Source organism: Anser anser, assembly GCF_964211835.1.
Source record: "Anser anser genome assembly, chromosome: 6".
Taxonomy (NCBI): Eukaryota; Metazoa; Chordata; class Aves; order Anseriformes; family Anatidae; genus Anser; species Anser anser.
This window is the reverse complement of record NC_139726.1, coordinates 13541039-13558507: the sequence shown is the minus strand read 5'-3', so window position 1 is coordinate 13558507 and position 17469 is coordinate 13541039.

The window sequence follows — 17469 nt, the reverse complement described above, 5'->3', positions numbered from 1 at the left end:
TTCAGGATTGGAGGCAAGAAAGGAGGTGGATGAAGACTGCTCACCATGTTCACTGTGTTTGTGCTCCCAGCACTTGTGAGGTAGGAAGGGAGGAAAGGGCTGTCATTACTGCTGTCAAAGGGGAGGAAAGCTGGGGAACAGAGACCCAGAGAAAGGGTCTCACTCGGACGTGGTCCCATTGGTGACCTGCAGAAAAACTGGAGAATATAGCCCACATACAAGAATGCCTCCTCAACTACTGAAGCTAAGCAGGATGGAAAGAAAGTCTTGCCCAGAGATGTTGATGTGTCACTTGTTATCACATCATTTACATCAACAAATGACACTCACATCAACATAAAGCTTGAGTGATAAAACCACAGACATGGGTTCATGTCTTCAGGCAGAGCTCCAGCATGGGCTCAGCCAGGCTTAGGAAGGGCCACCTCCATCCATCCCATTCTTGCCTCCACCCTGTGCAGCAGCCCGAGGTCCTTAATAGCTCCTTCTCCACTCATTTCATAAAATCTATGGACACTTCATACATTTCAGGTCTCTAATTCCTTCCTCCTGTCAACGGGTTGAAGTTTGGGTGACGGTTCTGACAGTGATGGGACTGGGAGGAGGAGGGGATAATTGACAGAAGGTGCTGTTGCATAAGCCTGCTTTCAAAAGGAAGTGTGGCTAAAAATTGAGCAGTCTTTTTTTTTTTTTTTAATCAGAAAAATGCTAATTATCAGAAGACATCATCAAACCTCTGACGATAAGTACCACAAAAACATGTTGAAGCATGTTTTTATCAGCACTAATATCGGCGTGTAACAAAGCAGCAAATCTAAGAGTGACTTTAGGTTGTTTCATTTGGGTACCAACAAAGCTTTTATGTAAGAGAGGGATCTTGGCTGTAGTTATTGAGCAGGATCACCTTTGTGGAGTGAGAAAAATATTGGAGAGACATTTTGAAGCCTCATGACTGTGCTATTTTTCATGCCCTAATTACCTGGCCAAAATCTGACTCTCCACTGAGTCAGTCTTTGCTGAGATTAGTGGAAGTGCTCTTGATTTACAGTGAGATATGAATTTGCCAGAATGTACCCCCTGAGGACAGAGAAAGAATGCTATTTAATATCATTAGAAAATGAGAAAGAGAAGCTAAAGTAGCTTTTCTCTGTGGCATAATGCTGTTCCCAGGGAATTGTGACATCTCTGGATATCCCAGGGTTAGAAAGGAGTAATGTTTTGATATTTGCTCCTTAAAAAATAAATAAATAAAAAAAAACACCAACAACAAAACAAAACCAAACACCACCTCTGCTAACATCCTTTTCTCTGGGCTATATATAATAGCTCCAAATTGCTTGAGACGTACTGGAAGGCAAACCACTCCATACAGACCTGGAGTCTTTAAAGCACCCCCTTCATCTCAGGCGAGAGGTCCTGGTGGTACAGGGGTTATCAGGAGGCCAGGGCTGCCTCAGGTACAGTGCTGGGGAGGTTAGCACAGGGGGGGCTGAGTGGAAGGGATTTACTGTGAGCTTTAGCATGGATCCAGCGTAATTATGCCCTGGAAATGAGAGGAATGAGTAAAATCAAAAGAAAATCAAGAGCAAACTGAAAATCAAGAGCATGGAGGAGAGGATGAAAACAGCATCAGTGTGGACACAATATGGGATGCTCGCCACGAAGCAGCAATACCAGCCCTAATTCACAGCAGCCACACGATCGCTCCTGCAGCAGGCCCAGATGTTGCATACACGAGTGAGTTCCCAGCTAGACTGTCCTGTGCCCTCTGCAGCCACGTGCTCCAGCAAAGCATGCATTCCTGGAGGAGCCCGTGGCCACTAGGCCCGCTGGCCTGTTACAGGGAATACACACACACCAGGGAGTGCAAATGCTACATATAGAGGAAGCAGCCCTATCTCTAGCTGGTGTTTGTGGCCCCCATGGTAGTTTTATCATCTCAGTTCACCTCCACTCTCTGACTTCCATTTCATGTGACAGGCCGGGGCGAGGCAGGAAGGCCCCAGTTCCGCGGCCTGTCCTGCTTGCCCCAGAGCACAGGCCGTGTTTCTTACATGTGGGTTTATAAAAGCTGCTGGTGATGCTGGTGATGCCTCTGTGAGTCCCCGTCACCTTTCCGTGTCACACCTGAGGCAACCGACAGCGGCACCAGAGCTCAGGTGGTCACACAGCGACAACTCGGAGCACAGAAACGGGGCCTTCTCCATTTCCTGTGCTGGCTGCTGGGGTACACTGCCACGTTTCAAGCAGGCAGTGAACAAAGAAATAAGAAACCCAAATGATGTGGCTGAAAGGGAAACAGCAGTTCTGAGGAAAATTCCCAAGGCTTTCCTGCTTTGTATTTACTTGGATCTGCTCCCCTCACAAAATGGGCAACAGCTGAACACTCAGGGAAGGGAAAGGAAACTTAGATTACACAGAAATCTGCATCGAGGGCTCTGACTTGAGACCTCGGTGTCTGAACCTAACCCTTCCCTGCCTCATTTGCTCCCCCATTTCCCCAAGCACGTTGCCATACCCATGCAGCTGTACCAGGGGGCTTGCAGCGGGTTGGGAGGCTCTTGTTTTCTCCTCTTTTGGAAACATTTCAGACCATCCATCTGCCAGTTCCCAGCAGCAGGAGCTGCTCTGACAGCGCCTACACCCAGCACTTCCCCGCTCAGCACCCTCGCTGCGACAGGAGGGGACGAGGACGGGGTGAGACACGCAAAATCGCTTGTTTTCTGCAGTCAGCCAAAGGAAAAGATTTTGTTTCTTGCTTTCTGTGAAGAAGGGAAGGCTGCACAACAGCCGCCTGTCCAGATTTTGTGAGATGCCCAGGGTTAAGAGCAAAGTTGGCTGGAGAGCCTCCAAAGAGAGCAGCAGGCTGTAGGAAAGGGGCTGCCAGTGGCTGACACAGTGGGGAACTGACCAGAGATGAGAATCACAGCCTAGTAATTTTGTGCATCTGAGTTATTTCTAGGTGAGAGTTTACCATAGCAATGGATAAACAACATAACACAGTAGAAATCAATACTGAAACCAATAAGCACCAAAATGATGTGTCTGCTCTGTGTATAGTTCATGTGAACAGTGACTCTATTTTGCAGGAATGAATGGCTCTGTTGCACATGAAATGTCGGAAATCCAATCTTATACATATACAAATAAAAGTAATACATACATATTTGTTCTGGAGAAGCTGGTGCAGTTATTCACTCAAGAAATGGAAAACCACCTTACATTTTCTGACCACTCAATACAACATGAAACTGCCTTTGAAGGGCTTGCAACCATATTCTGATGTAACATGATACTTGCTAATAGTTAGCTACCAACTTACCACACTGTACAACAGCTTTACCTGACACCAACGTTAGTCTGGCCATCAGAAAATCTCATCATGTTCTATATTTCACAGTTCCCTCCTCACCCACAAAGCTTTAGCCAAACTCCAGACCCCAGTGTCTCCACCGTACCTTCTTGCACTTTTTCCTGCTGCCTGGTAGGTGATCCTCATTTCTCCCCTTTACCTGTTATGCCTTTTTACTGCTGCAACAAAGCTGCGTGAACAAATCAGGCTACAGCTGACTGTGCAACATAGTCTAAGTCCTGCATTCGGACTTACAAAACTATCCTAATGCATCCAATGCACAGAGTTTTCCTGTAGGAACTGAGACAGCCACCAGGCAGCCACCCGTTGTTGGTGCTTTGGGTCTGGTGCTAGCACACACAAGTGGAGCCAGAGCAGGTATTGCAGAACTCGAGTGCTATACATGCCAAAACTGCAGCACAGCTAGCTTTAGCTCCAATAGGTGCTGAGAATATGTGTGCTTTGAACGTGGCAATACGGTCACAGGCTCTAGGTAAATGCAATTTTCAAATCATTTTCTTTTTAATGAAACTTTAATGCTCTTGAAATCCATGGAGGAAATAGAGGAAAAGATCTTACTAGATACAAGAAAAGCTCATTCCTGTTTGATCTGTCTCTTGTACCCTTTGGAAGCAGATATATTTATTTACAGCACAATCTCAGCTCCACTGAAGTCAGTGGGAAGTCTGCCACCAGCTTCAGAGGCAGCAGGCTGATGCCTCCGAGGGGTGTCCTCTGAGCATGCTCTCTCCCTTTGCTGCAGAACGAACCGCTAATGCGTGCCCTTTGGCTGCTTGCTGTGCTAAACCCGTTTATCTGAACCATGACAGCATAAGAAGCAGTTTTCACGATTAACCCGCTTTTGCTGCCATAAAACTAATCAAGCAGCTCTCCTCTACCAGAGGAGCCTGTTTTAACTTTCCAGATGCTTACTTGTAGGGGGTGGGGGGAAAGAGTGAGTTTTACAGATTTGAAATGGAGAATTGTATTCATTTAAGGAGCAGGAGGTAAAGAGTGAGGGATCCTTTCTTTGGCTGAAGGCTGACAGCCTGGCAGCCCCCGAAACAGAAACATCTTTGTTTGCTCCACCACGGCCGTGGTGCCCCAGCTGCCAGGTCCCTCGCTCCCCAGCTGGCCGGCTCTGATAGCAGGAGGGACCACCACATCCAGGGCACCAGGGGAGAGCTGAACAGATTCACCAAAGCAGGGTGTGGGAGCCAACACAACGGGTCCCAGGCAGCTGACATCTGAAGGTCGGGTGACCCTGGAGGTCCTATAGGGTTTAGATACCCAGCATATCTATAAGGCTGTGGCACTAGTCGTCAGGGAAAGCAGCAGCATCAGAAAGCTATCAGATGGTATGGAGGAGGGTGGTTGGAAGGTACAGCTTCTGTTGGAAGTGAGCTAGCAGTGTTAAATGTGCTCTTTGAAGATCAGTTATAATCTGAAACTGTAATGCATCCCAACTCCAACTGGCTTTTCCTGGCTGGGGGTGTGAACACCGACCCCTGCCAGCAAACCGTGTGGGGACAGATGGGTGGAGAGGGCAGTGGGTGAGGAAGTCCTGAGGCAGACCATTTCTGATGCGTGCCCATGGGAGCACAGGTGATGCCCACCAGTGGGGTTAAAGGTGCCCTGGTGCCCCAGACACTCTCTTCTCTACTCTGGTCCAGGCAGAGCTGGAGTCAGCACCAGAACAGAGGAGCTTTGCACAGAGTGTCAGGCTGCAGCTTGAACAGTCCCTGGCCATGACTGACAGCAGGGCTGCTGGCGGGCATGCACACAGGACCCTGCCTCATGCCTCCTCCTGCTGCAGTTCAGGCTGGTTGCAAAGTCCCCTCGCTTTCCATCCCATAGAATCATAGAATATCCCGAGTTGGAAGGGACCCCAGCACCCTATCGGAGTGCTCCAGCATCCTGGTGGCAAAGGGAGGGCTGTCACCTCCTTCCCTGCTGGCCACACACTGGAGACACCCCCCAGAGCCTGGCAGGCACAACACTGAGTCTGCCACCCAGACATGGGCCTGGGCAGCCTGCTCTAGGTGGTCCTGCTTGATGACCAGGTGACCTTGAGAGGTCCCTTCCAACCTCAGCCATTCTGTGATTCTGCAGACACAGCCCTCAGCTGCTGTTATTCATGGTAGCTGGTCTCCCCCTTCCAGGGGGCCACGTTTCCAAATCCACAGGGCACATCTCCTACCCCATCTAGCTCTTAGGAACCATGACAAGTGCTTACTATAAATATTTCCTCACCAAAGAGCAACCCCACTGCAATTGCTGCCCATTTCACCATGCTGCTTGCACCAGCCCTGCTAAGCTTACCCCGCATTCAGCTGGGTAACAAGTAAAATTCAATGATGAAATGTTGTCTTGAAAGCATCACGGCTATTGGGACCTTCCAGAGACACTGCAGAAAGCAAACTGAGGCTGACTGTTATGTTGGGCAAGAATTGTGACCAGCAAGAGCTCAGGCAGTAAGGCAAGCCTCAGCCACATGACTAGCCCTCAGTAAACACCTGGTGGTACTTGCTAATAAGGGAAAATAAAAGGAGATGATAGTCTGAGTGGAACAATGGAGCAGTTAGTAACCCTCCTAGATTTGAAACTCTGGAAATAAAGAAGACAACTGGTTTAAACTCTGTTTTATTCTGTTCCTGTTAGCAGCAAGTGCCAGCAAAACTAATTAAGAAGACAGTCAGAAAGCAGCTTTACTTGAAACAGTAACTGGTTCTGATTTGCTTGACGATTTTAATAGCTTTCAGCTGACTCAAGCAAAGGGACTAGCTATGAACTATACACTATGGAAATGCTGAAATGAGGTACGAGAGTGTGAAAAAGAGTCAAATGCATCATACATCTTCTAAATGCAAAAGAAAAAAAAATCATTTTTTGCACAGTTTTTCTAAAAAAAATCTGGGTGCTCCCAGAAGGCAGGAGGTGACAGAAGCAGCTGGGATGTTCCCAGCTTTTGGGCTTTCAACAAAGGTGCAAAGGCTGATGAGGCAATGGAAGCAGTGGTGCCATCCCAGGCAGCAGGAAGGAAACAGGTGCCACCTGGCATTTTGTGGCAGTCAGCTAATTGTCAAAAAGTGGTATTGAAAATGAGAAGCTCAATGTAGCCTCTAAGCCAGCTTCCCAGGTTCCTCCCTCATCCTTTTTGCCTTTTGGCAGGCCAAAAGCCAGCCTGGTACAAGTGCTAGCCGACAGCCAGCTGCCGCTGAGCAGAAGGGATAGCCCTTGTTCTTCCCTCACCAGAGGTGATAAAAATTTTCTCTTCTCTCCAGTCATGGATTTTTGCATTGAGTTTATGGAGAATTTTTTTCTCTCGGAGGCCTCCATCCATCTGCCTCATGTGTTTCTATGGCCAAGAAATTCAGATTACCATAGGCAGGCAGAGGGACTGCGCAGATGCAGTTGTCTTAGGGACCTGTGTTACAAAGCTGGAATGCTGTATTTATGTATACCTGAAAAAAAAAATCTGTAATTTTTTTTTTATTTTTTTTTTTTTTACTAGCCTCAAAAGAAAGATTTCTGGGGAGATGACAGGTAGAAAATAGTTTTATATGCATCATCAGATGTCTGGCAGGTGCCCTTAGAGAAACAATGTACATATTTCCACAAACTTCATTCACCCTTTGGGAAACACTTCTTCCTCAGGCTGACATTTCAGTTATGCTCATTCCCTGAGGCGTTTTGGAGGAAAACACAGCACCATGTTTGATTGCTTAGGAGGTACTGAACTTTACATAGATGACATTTGGAAACACAGAGAGATCACGCCTGGGAGCTCCATGCTGCTCTGAAAGAGGCAAAGCTGCTGGACTCAATTATATAGAAATGTAAATTTGCTGTTGCAGAAATACCATAACAGGAAGAGAAGTTAGCGCCGTCAGGCTGCTCTAACCTCAGCTGCAAAGTGTGCTGGAAGTTTGCAGTAAAGTTGCATAAAAGGAAGGGGTGAGAAGAGTTTTTGCAGTGAAAGCCCGTGCAGGGAGAGCCCCATCGCTGGCTGCCTAAACCAGCAGTCTGGGTGTGTCACATCTTAATGGACAACAAATGTAAAGGTTTTAGGAAGTCCAGGATGTTCCAAAGGTCCTCCAAACATGGAGGGAGATGAGCCTGTCCCGAGGACTATGCACCCTCCAAAGCCCATATGAGACAACAGTTGACTTGGCCATCTTTGTCCAGCAGATGGACCATAACCCAGGTAGTGGAGGTGCTGGAGCACCCAGCTCCCAGCCCTGCACTTGCTTAAATGAACACCTGGTTTTTGGACTACCCCAATGGGAGAAGATGGCATGCAAAGCTACAGCCAGGTCTCCTGACCAACGTGAAAGGTTTTATTTGCGTCTAGTGTGCTCCAGCAACCAGCCAAAGCTGGTCATTGAGCTCTATCAGCTGCATTTACCCGTCAGGCCTAGGAGCAAAAGGGAAGGCACGCCCCAGTGCTATGGCTGGAAGGGAACCAGGGCCAGATGAGAGAGGCTCAAGTGTAAAGCATCAGTTTCTCACTTGCACACATGGTCCCTCTCATTTCTGAGTATATCTTGAAATATATCTGCCTCCCTTGGAATATCTTGACTCCTTTCTTCTTCCCAGCCAGAGAGTGCAAATGGGTTTGTGAACCTTGGTACATCATTTACAGCAGCTGTAAATCTGGAGCAGTGCACACTATCAGATGTGCAGGTCTCATTTATAAAGCAGGATTTATGATTTCACCCCTTAGATCTGCAGATGGGTCTTATTGTGATTTATGCCTGTGTCTTGAAGGACCATATATAAGAATTACCTGATGTTATCGAGGGACCTATTCTTTTTGGCCCTTATCTTTCTTCTGAAAGCAGACTACTTAATCACTGTTAGCTATATACTGAGTGTAGTGTCCCCTATGATTTACCCATCTCCCTGCTCTCAGTATTATTAGCTTGTGATGTTAGGACTAACCCTATAAAATACTCACAACACATGCTGAATTGCAACTATATATACAAGTTATGAATGGCCCTTTGGTGACTGCGTTGGTAAATATAATTACAATCTTTTTAAAGGAACCATTACATTAATATTAACTGAATGCCAGCATCAAACCGAGGTACAAAATAGGCTGTTTGGGTACTCTGGATAAAATATTTAGGCTGCTGGTATTATTGGTGGAGGCTAAACCTCAATAGCATGAGTTGTAGGGAAAAGTTCCCATTTCTCAGGAAGGTGGAGATCAAATTTCTGAAAGCATTGAGCCATCTAAATGCCACTGAGGCATCAACACTTCAGAGGATCTTGCCTGGGGAAGCAGAAGGGCACCTGGTAGAGCTTCATAATATCCTGTGCATCAGGCTGACACATTTTTCACTAGATCTAGGTTCCTAGGAGCTTTTCAGAATATCATTACTTTGTCTGGCATCTCTTCCAGTGCTGATGTGCCCTCAGAAATCAGGTGGATAGCTTGTTTGTCCCTGAAAGGTACTGATCTGTACGCTCCTGGAGTTGTTTCAGTATCTTATGGTCACTGAAATCACCTTTGAGGACTTGGGTCTAACGGCATAAGGAAAGACAACCTGTGAGTGCTGGTGGGCTCGAGACACCTGCAGTCACTTGCTGGGAGATGTTGCAGTAACTGGTCAGTCCTATGGACTCTTAGCTACACTAACAGCCAGGTGAAGGCCCAAAACATGAAACTCCAGCATTGCATCCTCTTCTGCAAGTGCATGTAGGCCTGGCAGTCCTTTTCTCCACTTTTAGTCCCTGAGAGATGGGGAATTCCTCCACTCAACAGCTCACACATGCCTGTGTGAGGCACTGTCTCCACAGGGAGAGCTCTTTGAATCCCTTTCAGCCAAGAAGCAATTTAACACTTGGCTTCCTGCTTCTTGCTGATCCCAGCACGAAGGAGCTCTACAAAACGTGGCATTGCTGTGTCCCTTCCAGCAGCTGTGGCGGCCGGCTGTCAGAGAAGAGCCCAGCCGCGTTCGTGGCCCTGTCTGTACAAACAGGCCTCCACAGCGACCCGGCCTGGTCTCAAGCACCGCAGGCCTACCTAGGGGCTAATCTGACATCTAGTCCCGCGTTCACCTAGAGGAGATGATCATTGTAACGGCAGCCCTCTTTCCCATGGCAGTCAGAAGCGCTCCCTGGGGAAAGGCCGGGGCAGTCAGTGTACTTTTAAGATACCATGCCCACAGAAAGTGTAGGCCATATGGCGGTGTGGCAGAACCTCCTCCTGACGGAGGGGATGATGTGCCGACTGTCGCCCCTTCCCTGCTGCCGGCCCAGAGCTTCAGCTTTCTGGCTAGTTGCAGGTAGGGAGGTAAAGGGCTTTCAAGCAACATTTTCCTCTCAGTGTCCCTCAGGACATTTCTGTGAACGATGACATAGCGATTGTGGAGCCTTACCACAGCCTCCATAAAGCTTTTTGTCTTGCAGGAGAGGAGCTCACCAGGCACACATCCCCACTCTTGCCTTGCCTGCCGTGATGGTAACTTCTTGTATGGAGAAAAAACAGCAGATTCTGGAAATAAAATTGGCAATTTGGGTCATCTAAAAGATTACACATAACATGTCAGGGCTTGGTGGAATGGTTTGTTTAAAAGCATTTGGCTTCAGGAAATGACTCTTCTGATTGGAGTCCAGGGTATTTTTCACATCCACATGAAAGCATGGGATGCACCAGGACTTTGATCCCAAGCACTGAGGGCAAGACATCAGGCACTGGGCTTAACTTTCAGTGAACCATGTGTGGATGGAAGCTAGCGGGAGCCCTCTTAGCAACTTGAGAGTGGCCTGATTTGTCTGTGTAGGCACAGCCACTTTGTCTGGGGTATTCTTAGTGCATGCCTACCAGGCTGAGCCGCTATGGGGATTTAAGGAAAGGAATGCTAAGTTTCTGGATCCCAAAGAACTGTGGATGCCTGTTACATGCTGAGGATGGGAGCAAGAAGTTACAATGATGGTGAACATTTGGGGAAACAGGGAGGTGCCTTCGGGTTTCAGACATCCTGAGAGTCTGCCAAAAGCTGAAGCAAGGCTTTTCAGCATCACAGTATTGGATTTAGACACCTCTATCCTGCACTAGATTTTTAAGTCCTTAAGTTGGTCTTGTTCATACTATTCTAACTCCAAGAATTTTCTTATTCTACATCCAGCTTTCACTGAATGTTCTATGTGCTTTCAGCTTGACAGTTGAAAGTACCCCAATTTAGATCTTTAAATGTTAAGTAGTATATATTTTTTCATCAAAGCACATAGAAAGCTTAAACAAGGTGTACGTTCTTATCAAAATTTCAGTTTCCAGCAGTTCTTGTTACATCCCTTTTAAAAGGTAGGCAGAAGTGTTTTTTTTTTTTTTTAAAGAAGCATTGAAATTAATTTCTTCTTCAGGTTCCTATAATTCAAACAGCAATTTAAAGAGTACAAAGTAAGACCCACCCCCAATGCTTTCTGTTACATCTTCCCATTTTCTCTCATGCAGAAATTTGAGAACAAACCTCTCTGCCCCAGAGGAGCATCCAAGATTGCACAAGTGTGTGAAAATGAGGGCTGTGAGGCTCAGTGTTTTGTAGCTTTCTAAGTGAAACATTTACAGCCTTAGCTAATCACATTACATTTGCTTAATTAATGGGAAGAGCCTATGTTCTCAAGCTGACAGGCTTTGATAGATGAGTACAGCTGCCCTGGCTTCCAGCAGCATGGGTAAGTGCTTAATGTAAGTGGGGTGGGGGGCTATAAGGGATGCAAAACAGTGAAATAAATGTCCTATACGTGTAATAAATGTTCTATATGTGACCTGAGCTCCTATTTGTGCTTTCTCTGCACCTGAGATGGAAAGGTAGCTCCAAGTCACCCTGGATTTTGTTGCGCCTGCAGCTGAACAGGGCCGTGGCCCATCATTGCTGGTCCATCGCTGTGCCTGCGGTCACCAGCCCATGGGGTGCTCTCACCCTCTTAACATTGCTTACCGTAACAAAGAGTTAGGTGTAAAATGAGAGATGCAGGAAAGGGAGAGCAGCAGTGGTTTCCTAGGGAGAGTAAGAGAAAACCTTCATCAAAAATCACATTTCACAGAGCTTCTTCTGTACCTAAATCAGAAAATCAGTCTTGTCTCTTGAATTATCTGCTCCGTTCCTGTCCAAACAACTTCTCATGTGCTTGTGTTACAGCGCACGAGCCTGAAACACATGATAGAAGCAGCTGCCGGGCCAACTGGTCTGATGATAATGGAGCCAGCCGTACATACTTTCGTACATCTCATACCCCACCACATCCGACTCTTACTCACCCTGCTACCAACTGCTTCGTGTCTGTTTTCTCCAGGAAATGGACTTTATCAGTGCAATTTGCAAGAAAGCCTCCAGATTCCAGCTGTGGAAGCCCTGAACCCCCTGCCTGCCCCACCGCACTCCTTGAGGCGGTCAGTGGTGAGGCTGAGTCAATTAGGAATTCAAACCAGGTAGAAAGGCGATGTACAGTAGCAATGAGAGCCAGTGGCATGATTGATGATGCTTATACAATGCTGCTGGCTTGAAAAGCAGCGTCTGGGTAGATTCCAGAAGCTGTGTCTAATTTCAAAAGGATCTTCTTAAGAAACCACAGGGTTAGCAACGCATGCTACAGAAAGCAACTTCCACAGATTATTCCAGCCCCGAAATATCAACCAATTACTAACAGCAAAGCGTGAGAGAACTAACAAGAGCTTTTACTCATCCCAGTTCTCCTGCACGTTTTCTGAGATAGGGGATAGGGACAAGATGGATTTTTTTTTTGTTTTCTTCTGTGTACTTCCCAACAGTCAGAGTTGCATTGGTTCTAAGTACGGTTTTAACCTTAGGTTGCTACATATATTAACAATAATATATTAAAATTATGAAAAACTGAGAAGCTATTAACCACAGTAGAAAAGCAAACATTGAGTTTCCCACTGACTCAAATGGATCTGTGCAATACATTGAGGAAACAGGACATATTCGTACATGTATATCAGACTCTGATTTTTACTGAAATTTGCCGGCTCATGCTCTGTGTGTCTGTGCATTCATGCACAGATTCTACATAGTTAAACCAAAACCTGCCATTCCCTGTCTGTCCTTCTTTGCCACTCAATGGCCCTTCAGAGCTGTCTTGGCACATCCTCTTCTGCCGGCCAAGACAGGAAAGGAAGAGAAATGCTGCGGAAAGACGCTGACCCAGATCTACCCTGGCTGCCGGCAAGCCCAGAAGCAACAGGAGACGGGCACGGGGCTGGCAGCTAGGAAGCGTGTTGGGCTGCCAGCTCTGAGGTCACGGATGGCTGGGTATCGGCCAGCCTGGGCTGCTGGGCACCCGGAGCCCTGGGTGAGGGGACCCTGGGCAGCCTCACGGGCACGTACCCAACAGGAACTGCTTCCCCTGGGTCGTATGGCAAAACCACTGCTCCTGGCCTCATACCAGCTCCTGCCAGCAGCGTGAGCCATGACTTCCCTTTGTCCAGGTGTCCGAATAATCCTGGGTTCAGGGTGGCACCTGCTGCTCTCAGCCCGCTTCCTGGACTGTGGTGCAACTGGTGCGTGCCTCAGGGCATGGGGCAGCCTCTGAAATCCCACCTCTTTGAAAGTTTTCGCACCTTTGGTGACTATGGCATCGTTGCCTTTAAAGCTGGGGGTACCTTTATCACCAGCAGATCAGCAGAGCTCTTCAAGCAGGTTTGCATTGCGCAGGGTGCTGGCCCTGATTTTATTTCACAAATACCTCGCAGCGAGCCACAGTCAGATGGGTACATGGCTAATCACTGATGCTTCATTTAAGGCACTGCTACATGTGGCAATTCATTAAAAAGCCCCAGGGAACGCGAATGAGGGTTTTATTTTAAAAGCTATAATCTCTAGGACACACACAATGTTCTCTGGCAGCCCAGATTTGTCACAGCCGGCTGCTATAAAGCGCCATTCTCCACTGCAAGCCATCCTCAGTGCATTGTCATTGTAATCGACAACAGATTTTTTCAAGTGACACTGGAGAAGGATTGGAGGATGACAGCACATGACTGAGTAAAATTATAGTTAGGGAAACATGGGAAGAGCCGACTCTTCCCAGAGAGCTTGTGGCTGTCAGGCAGGGTTTTCTTTCTTGTGTCGGAGATGGGATTAAGCCAAAAGGCTCATGGATTTATTGCCGTTTGTGCATCGTTCCTTTATAAGAAGAAGAAAACCATCCCCTATTGTGAACGCACTGGCTGCAGCTCTGCCTTCGTGTTCTGCAGGCTGCGGGTCCATGGCTGGGCGCTGCCTGCGCCAGGGTCTCGAATGAGCCCCGTGGGGCTGAGATGGAAGCCTAGTGATGGAGGAGCAAAGGCTAAGAGGATGACGGGCAGAAAAGAAGGAAAATGTGAAAGGAAACATGATCTGGGTGCCGATTCGTGCAGTGCTGGTTTACTTGTGTGCTGCAAAGTGCAAGTACTCCGCTCGGCAGTATCCTGCACCAGCACTGCAAAGCAATTTTATCTGTAATGCATGCATTTGGTGAGCACTCTGGATTATATTGTAATGGCTTACCATAAGTCTCTTCAGCATAAGTGAGGGTACATTTAGCTGCAACGGTTTTATGAGGTCAGACGGATGGCAGGCCCTCTGCAAGGCGAGCAGCTCACTGTACTGGCTTAGCAGACATCACTCACACTAGTTCTTAGACATTAAATACATGTCATTTCAATTTTTTACGGCAAAAATGCAGAAAACAATTATTAATCGGATATGTCTGCATGCCACCACTGCTGTCACTGTCACTGTTGGGTGGCCTTTTATCGCTGACCCCAGCGAACACAAAATCTTCAACTGAGCAGGGCAGAGCCAGCAGAAGGGCAATTCCCAAAGCACAAGCACAGTGGGGCTGGGAGTGCAGGTGAAAAGAAATAACGCACCCCCATGAACTGGCATGTGATCAATTTACCTGCATAAACATCGTTCTGCCTTGTAGAGGTGTTACCAGGGCAGGGAGGAATAAATTACACAGCAGAATTGAATGTTTTCAAGTGAGGTCATCTCCTAATTGAAATTGTCCTGTGAATTAAGGCGTCATTGCAGGGCTGCATGCCTTTTGTATGAATAAAGAAGCAGATCACAGCTTTTCTGCCGAAACAATTCCCGAACTGAAGATCGTCAGCCAAGCTGGCATTCTGTGGCACGTACCTCCTTTCCCAGAAGCACGCTCCTGTCCTGCTGCTGGAAGCATTGCAGCCGCTTTTCCCTCACAGTTTCTAACTGAATAAGATATGATTTATATCCTGGTTTTTTTTTTTGATGAAAAATCAACATTTGTCTGCATTTCCCTCCATTGCCCTCCCCTTTCCAATGACTTGAGAAGCAAGAAGCAGGGAAATAAAGCAAGCGCAGAGCGCAGCCTGCCAGCACCTCTGGGTGGACGGACGTGTGGTTCAGCAGCGGCTCAGGGCTCCCATGAAACCAGCAGTAAAAGCATCTTTGCTGTCGAGGAGCACAAGGCTCACAGGGGCACGAGGCTTTAATGACACCATTATCTTGCAGGCAATTAGGATGTGCTGGCTCAATCCCGCTTTGCTTCAGCCGTGCAGCACACACTGCTGAAGCGTAGGGACATTATATGGAGCTTTTAATCTTTTAAACCACGGGCACGGATAAAAGTGTACTAATGCAGGCATAAGCAGAATTCACAGGCATGTTTTCTCTTTTAAAAGCATATGCCAGGAACAGAGGGCTCCCTTCTGCCCGCCCTCTCCCCCCATACACGAGCTGTGCAGTGCTTGCTCTCCTAACACGCTTGCAGAAACGGGTTTGAGCCTGCCAGCTGTGCCTTTGCTGTGCATCGTGGATTATATTTTAATGACACAGACTAAGCCTCGTCCATGCAAATGAAAGCGCATTTAACTGTTTGTACGGCAGAGGGTCAGACCACTGGCTCGCCGAGAACAGCCAGGAAGAGCTCAAAAGCCACCTGTTACACCTAGAAAGCCATCGTGCCTCGGCCAGGGCCCTGCTGCTGCTGCGGGGTGCTGCCTGCATGGGGCCCCAAGCTGGCCTGGTGCCGCAGGGCATTGCTCAGCCCCCAGCACCCGCCTGCTGCAGCCGGGGACACGTTTCGTGAAGCTGCTTCGAAGCGAAGGGAGGTTATGTAGGTCACTGCTTCATCCCCGGTCTGCCTTGCAAGAAGAATTCATTACGAAATCTCACTTTAATTAATGCAATGCACCGGCTCTTAATAGTATTTCATCAGGACATCTGGTAAAAGCGCATTAGCTACAGTTTTATGTTAGGGTGTAATTGAACGGAGCTCCTGTTGGAGCTTGGTTCTGCTATGAGCTTTGCTCCTGCGCCTCCTGCAAGCTGCTGATGAAAGGAGCTGGGGACTGCCCGCTCAGAAGGTGACGGAGCCTGACCCAAAGCTTAAGCTCAACAGAAAGGCTCCAGTTACCCACCACAGGGGCCTCTGAGGGATAAAACAAACGCTCGCCCTATATTTACATACCAGGTACCACCAGCATGGCTGCCAATCTGTAAACCTGAATATAAAGTAACCCCGGTGTTTTGTTCTAATTTTGTTTGAAAGGCCATTGTCAAATGGTCTCTCTAAACCGTTTTCTTTTGGCTTAAGTCAGAGCTTTTTTCTGTGCTAATTTTATCTTTGCATAATTGTGTGCTTTAATACTTATTTGATTATCTGCCCAAATTAATGCCAGAGCAGCAGCTTTCCAAACAGCTGTATTAAAGATTCACATCCAAATGGGATTTTTCAGCCCTTTGTTTTACAGTGATCTCCTGGAGAATAAAATGTGAACTCTCAAAAGGTTTTAGTTACTCAGTAAGCACTGTGTCATGATGGTTTAAGTCTAACTAACAGGCTTTGGAAGATCAATACAATTTGAAAAAGTCCGTGAGCTGCTTGAAATCTTCTGTTTGGTTTGAAGCTGTCTCCTCCACTTTTTCTTTCCTTTTTTTTGGGGTAAGTGTTTGACTAGCCAACAACAGTAATTGTAAAAAGCATCTTCCAAAAATGCAAGTGGAGATTGCTTGGGTTGTCTTTTATATTCTCCCCCTTCAACAACTTTTTCAGCAGCATTTGTAGGGCAGTTTTACTCCCAACCTTCACAGAGAATGGACTAATGCATTAGGGAAGCTTTTTCTGCTGTTTGGCTCTCCAGGGATTTTTCAATGCTACAAGCCCCATACCGGTCACGGTAAAAGGAAACCCAGCTGAGACCCTTGCTAGGGCTGAATAAGCCTGTGAGTTGGCATTAGTTGGCGATAAAATATAGGAAACACACAGACAGCCTTCCTCCCTGTAGCACTGGTCAGGCTGATAAACAGGAGGCACTTTATCCAGCGCGGGCACTAATGACATTACTTACATGGCCAGCTCTGAAAGTCAGGATGCTGAGAGGAGCAGTGGGTAGCAGCACTTGTTTGTCGGTGCCTTAGGACAACACTGCCAAAGGACCTGCCCCATTAAAAGCAAGAATTAGCCTCAGCCCCTTGGAAAGGAAACCTCAGCTCAGCTGTGGGCTCCTGGCTTGTGCTGCAGCTTGGTGCTCGCTCGCTTGTCCTGCATCACTGCTGCAGTCACTGGTACTGGGGGCTGCGTGGGACAAGCAGGATGCAAGCTTTTGTTCTATAACAAAAACCAAAGCAGTCATGTAAATAAACCCAAAGGTGCTTTACAAAGAGTAAACATTTTTTTCCTATATGAAATAGAGCTTGTGACCTTTTCTGTTCTTGTTTTACCTCCACAATGCGATAATCTGAATCCCAAATTAGGAAGGAGATGGATTGTTTAGGAAAAAGAAATCAATTACAATACTGGCAAATACGCCATTTTTAGAAGTATTTATCTAGTAGGTATTTACCATTTGTATCAGGGGCTGAATCTCTCAGGATAGCTGGCCTTAGACCCCTTCTTTCAGCATTCAGTATTTATCTTCAGCTAAGTCTATACTAGTTGCAGTTTCTCAGTTTGAGGCAAACCGAGCACAAGTCCCAGCAGTGTGCAGTGCTCCGGCACCTCGCCAGCTGCACCTTGCTCCTTCCCCACATTTCAGATCTCTGCACTCTCGTTTCTGCAACCTATGGAACAAGATCTGCTGCCTCCGAGTGTCCCAGCTGCAAAGTGGTCTGGACCGATTC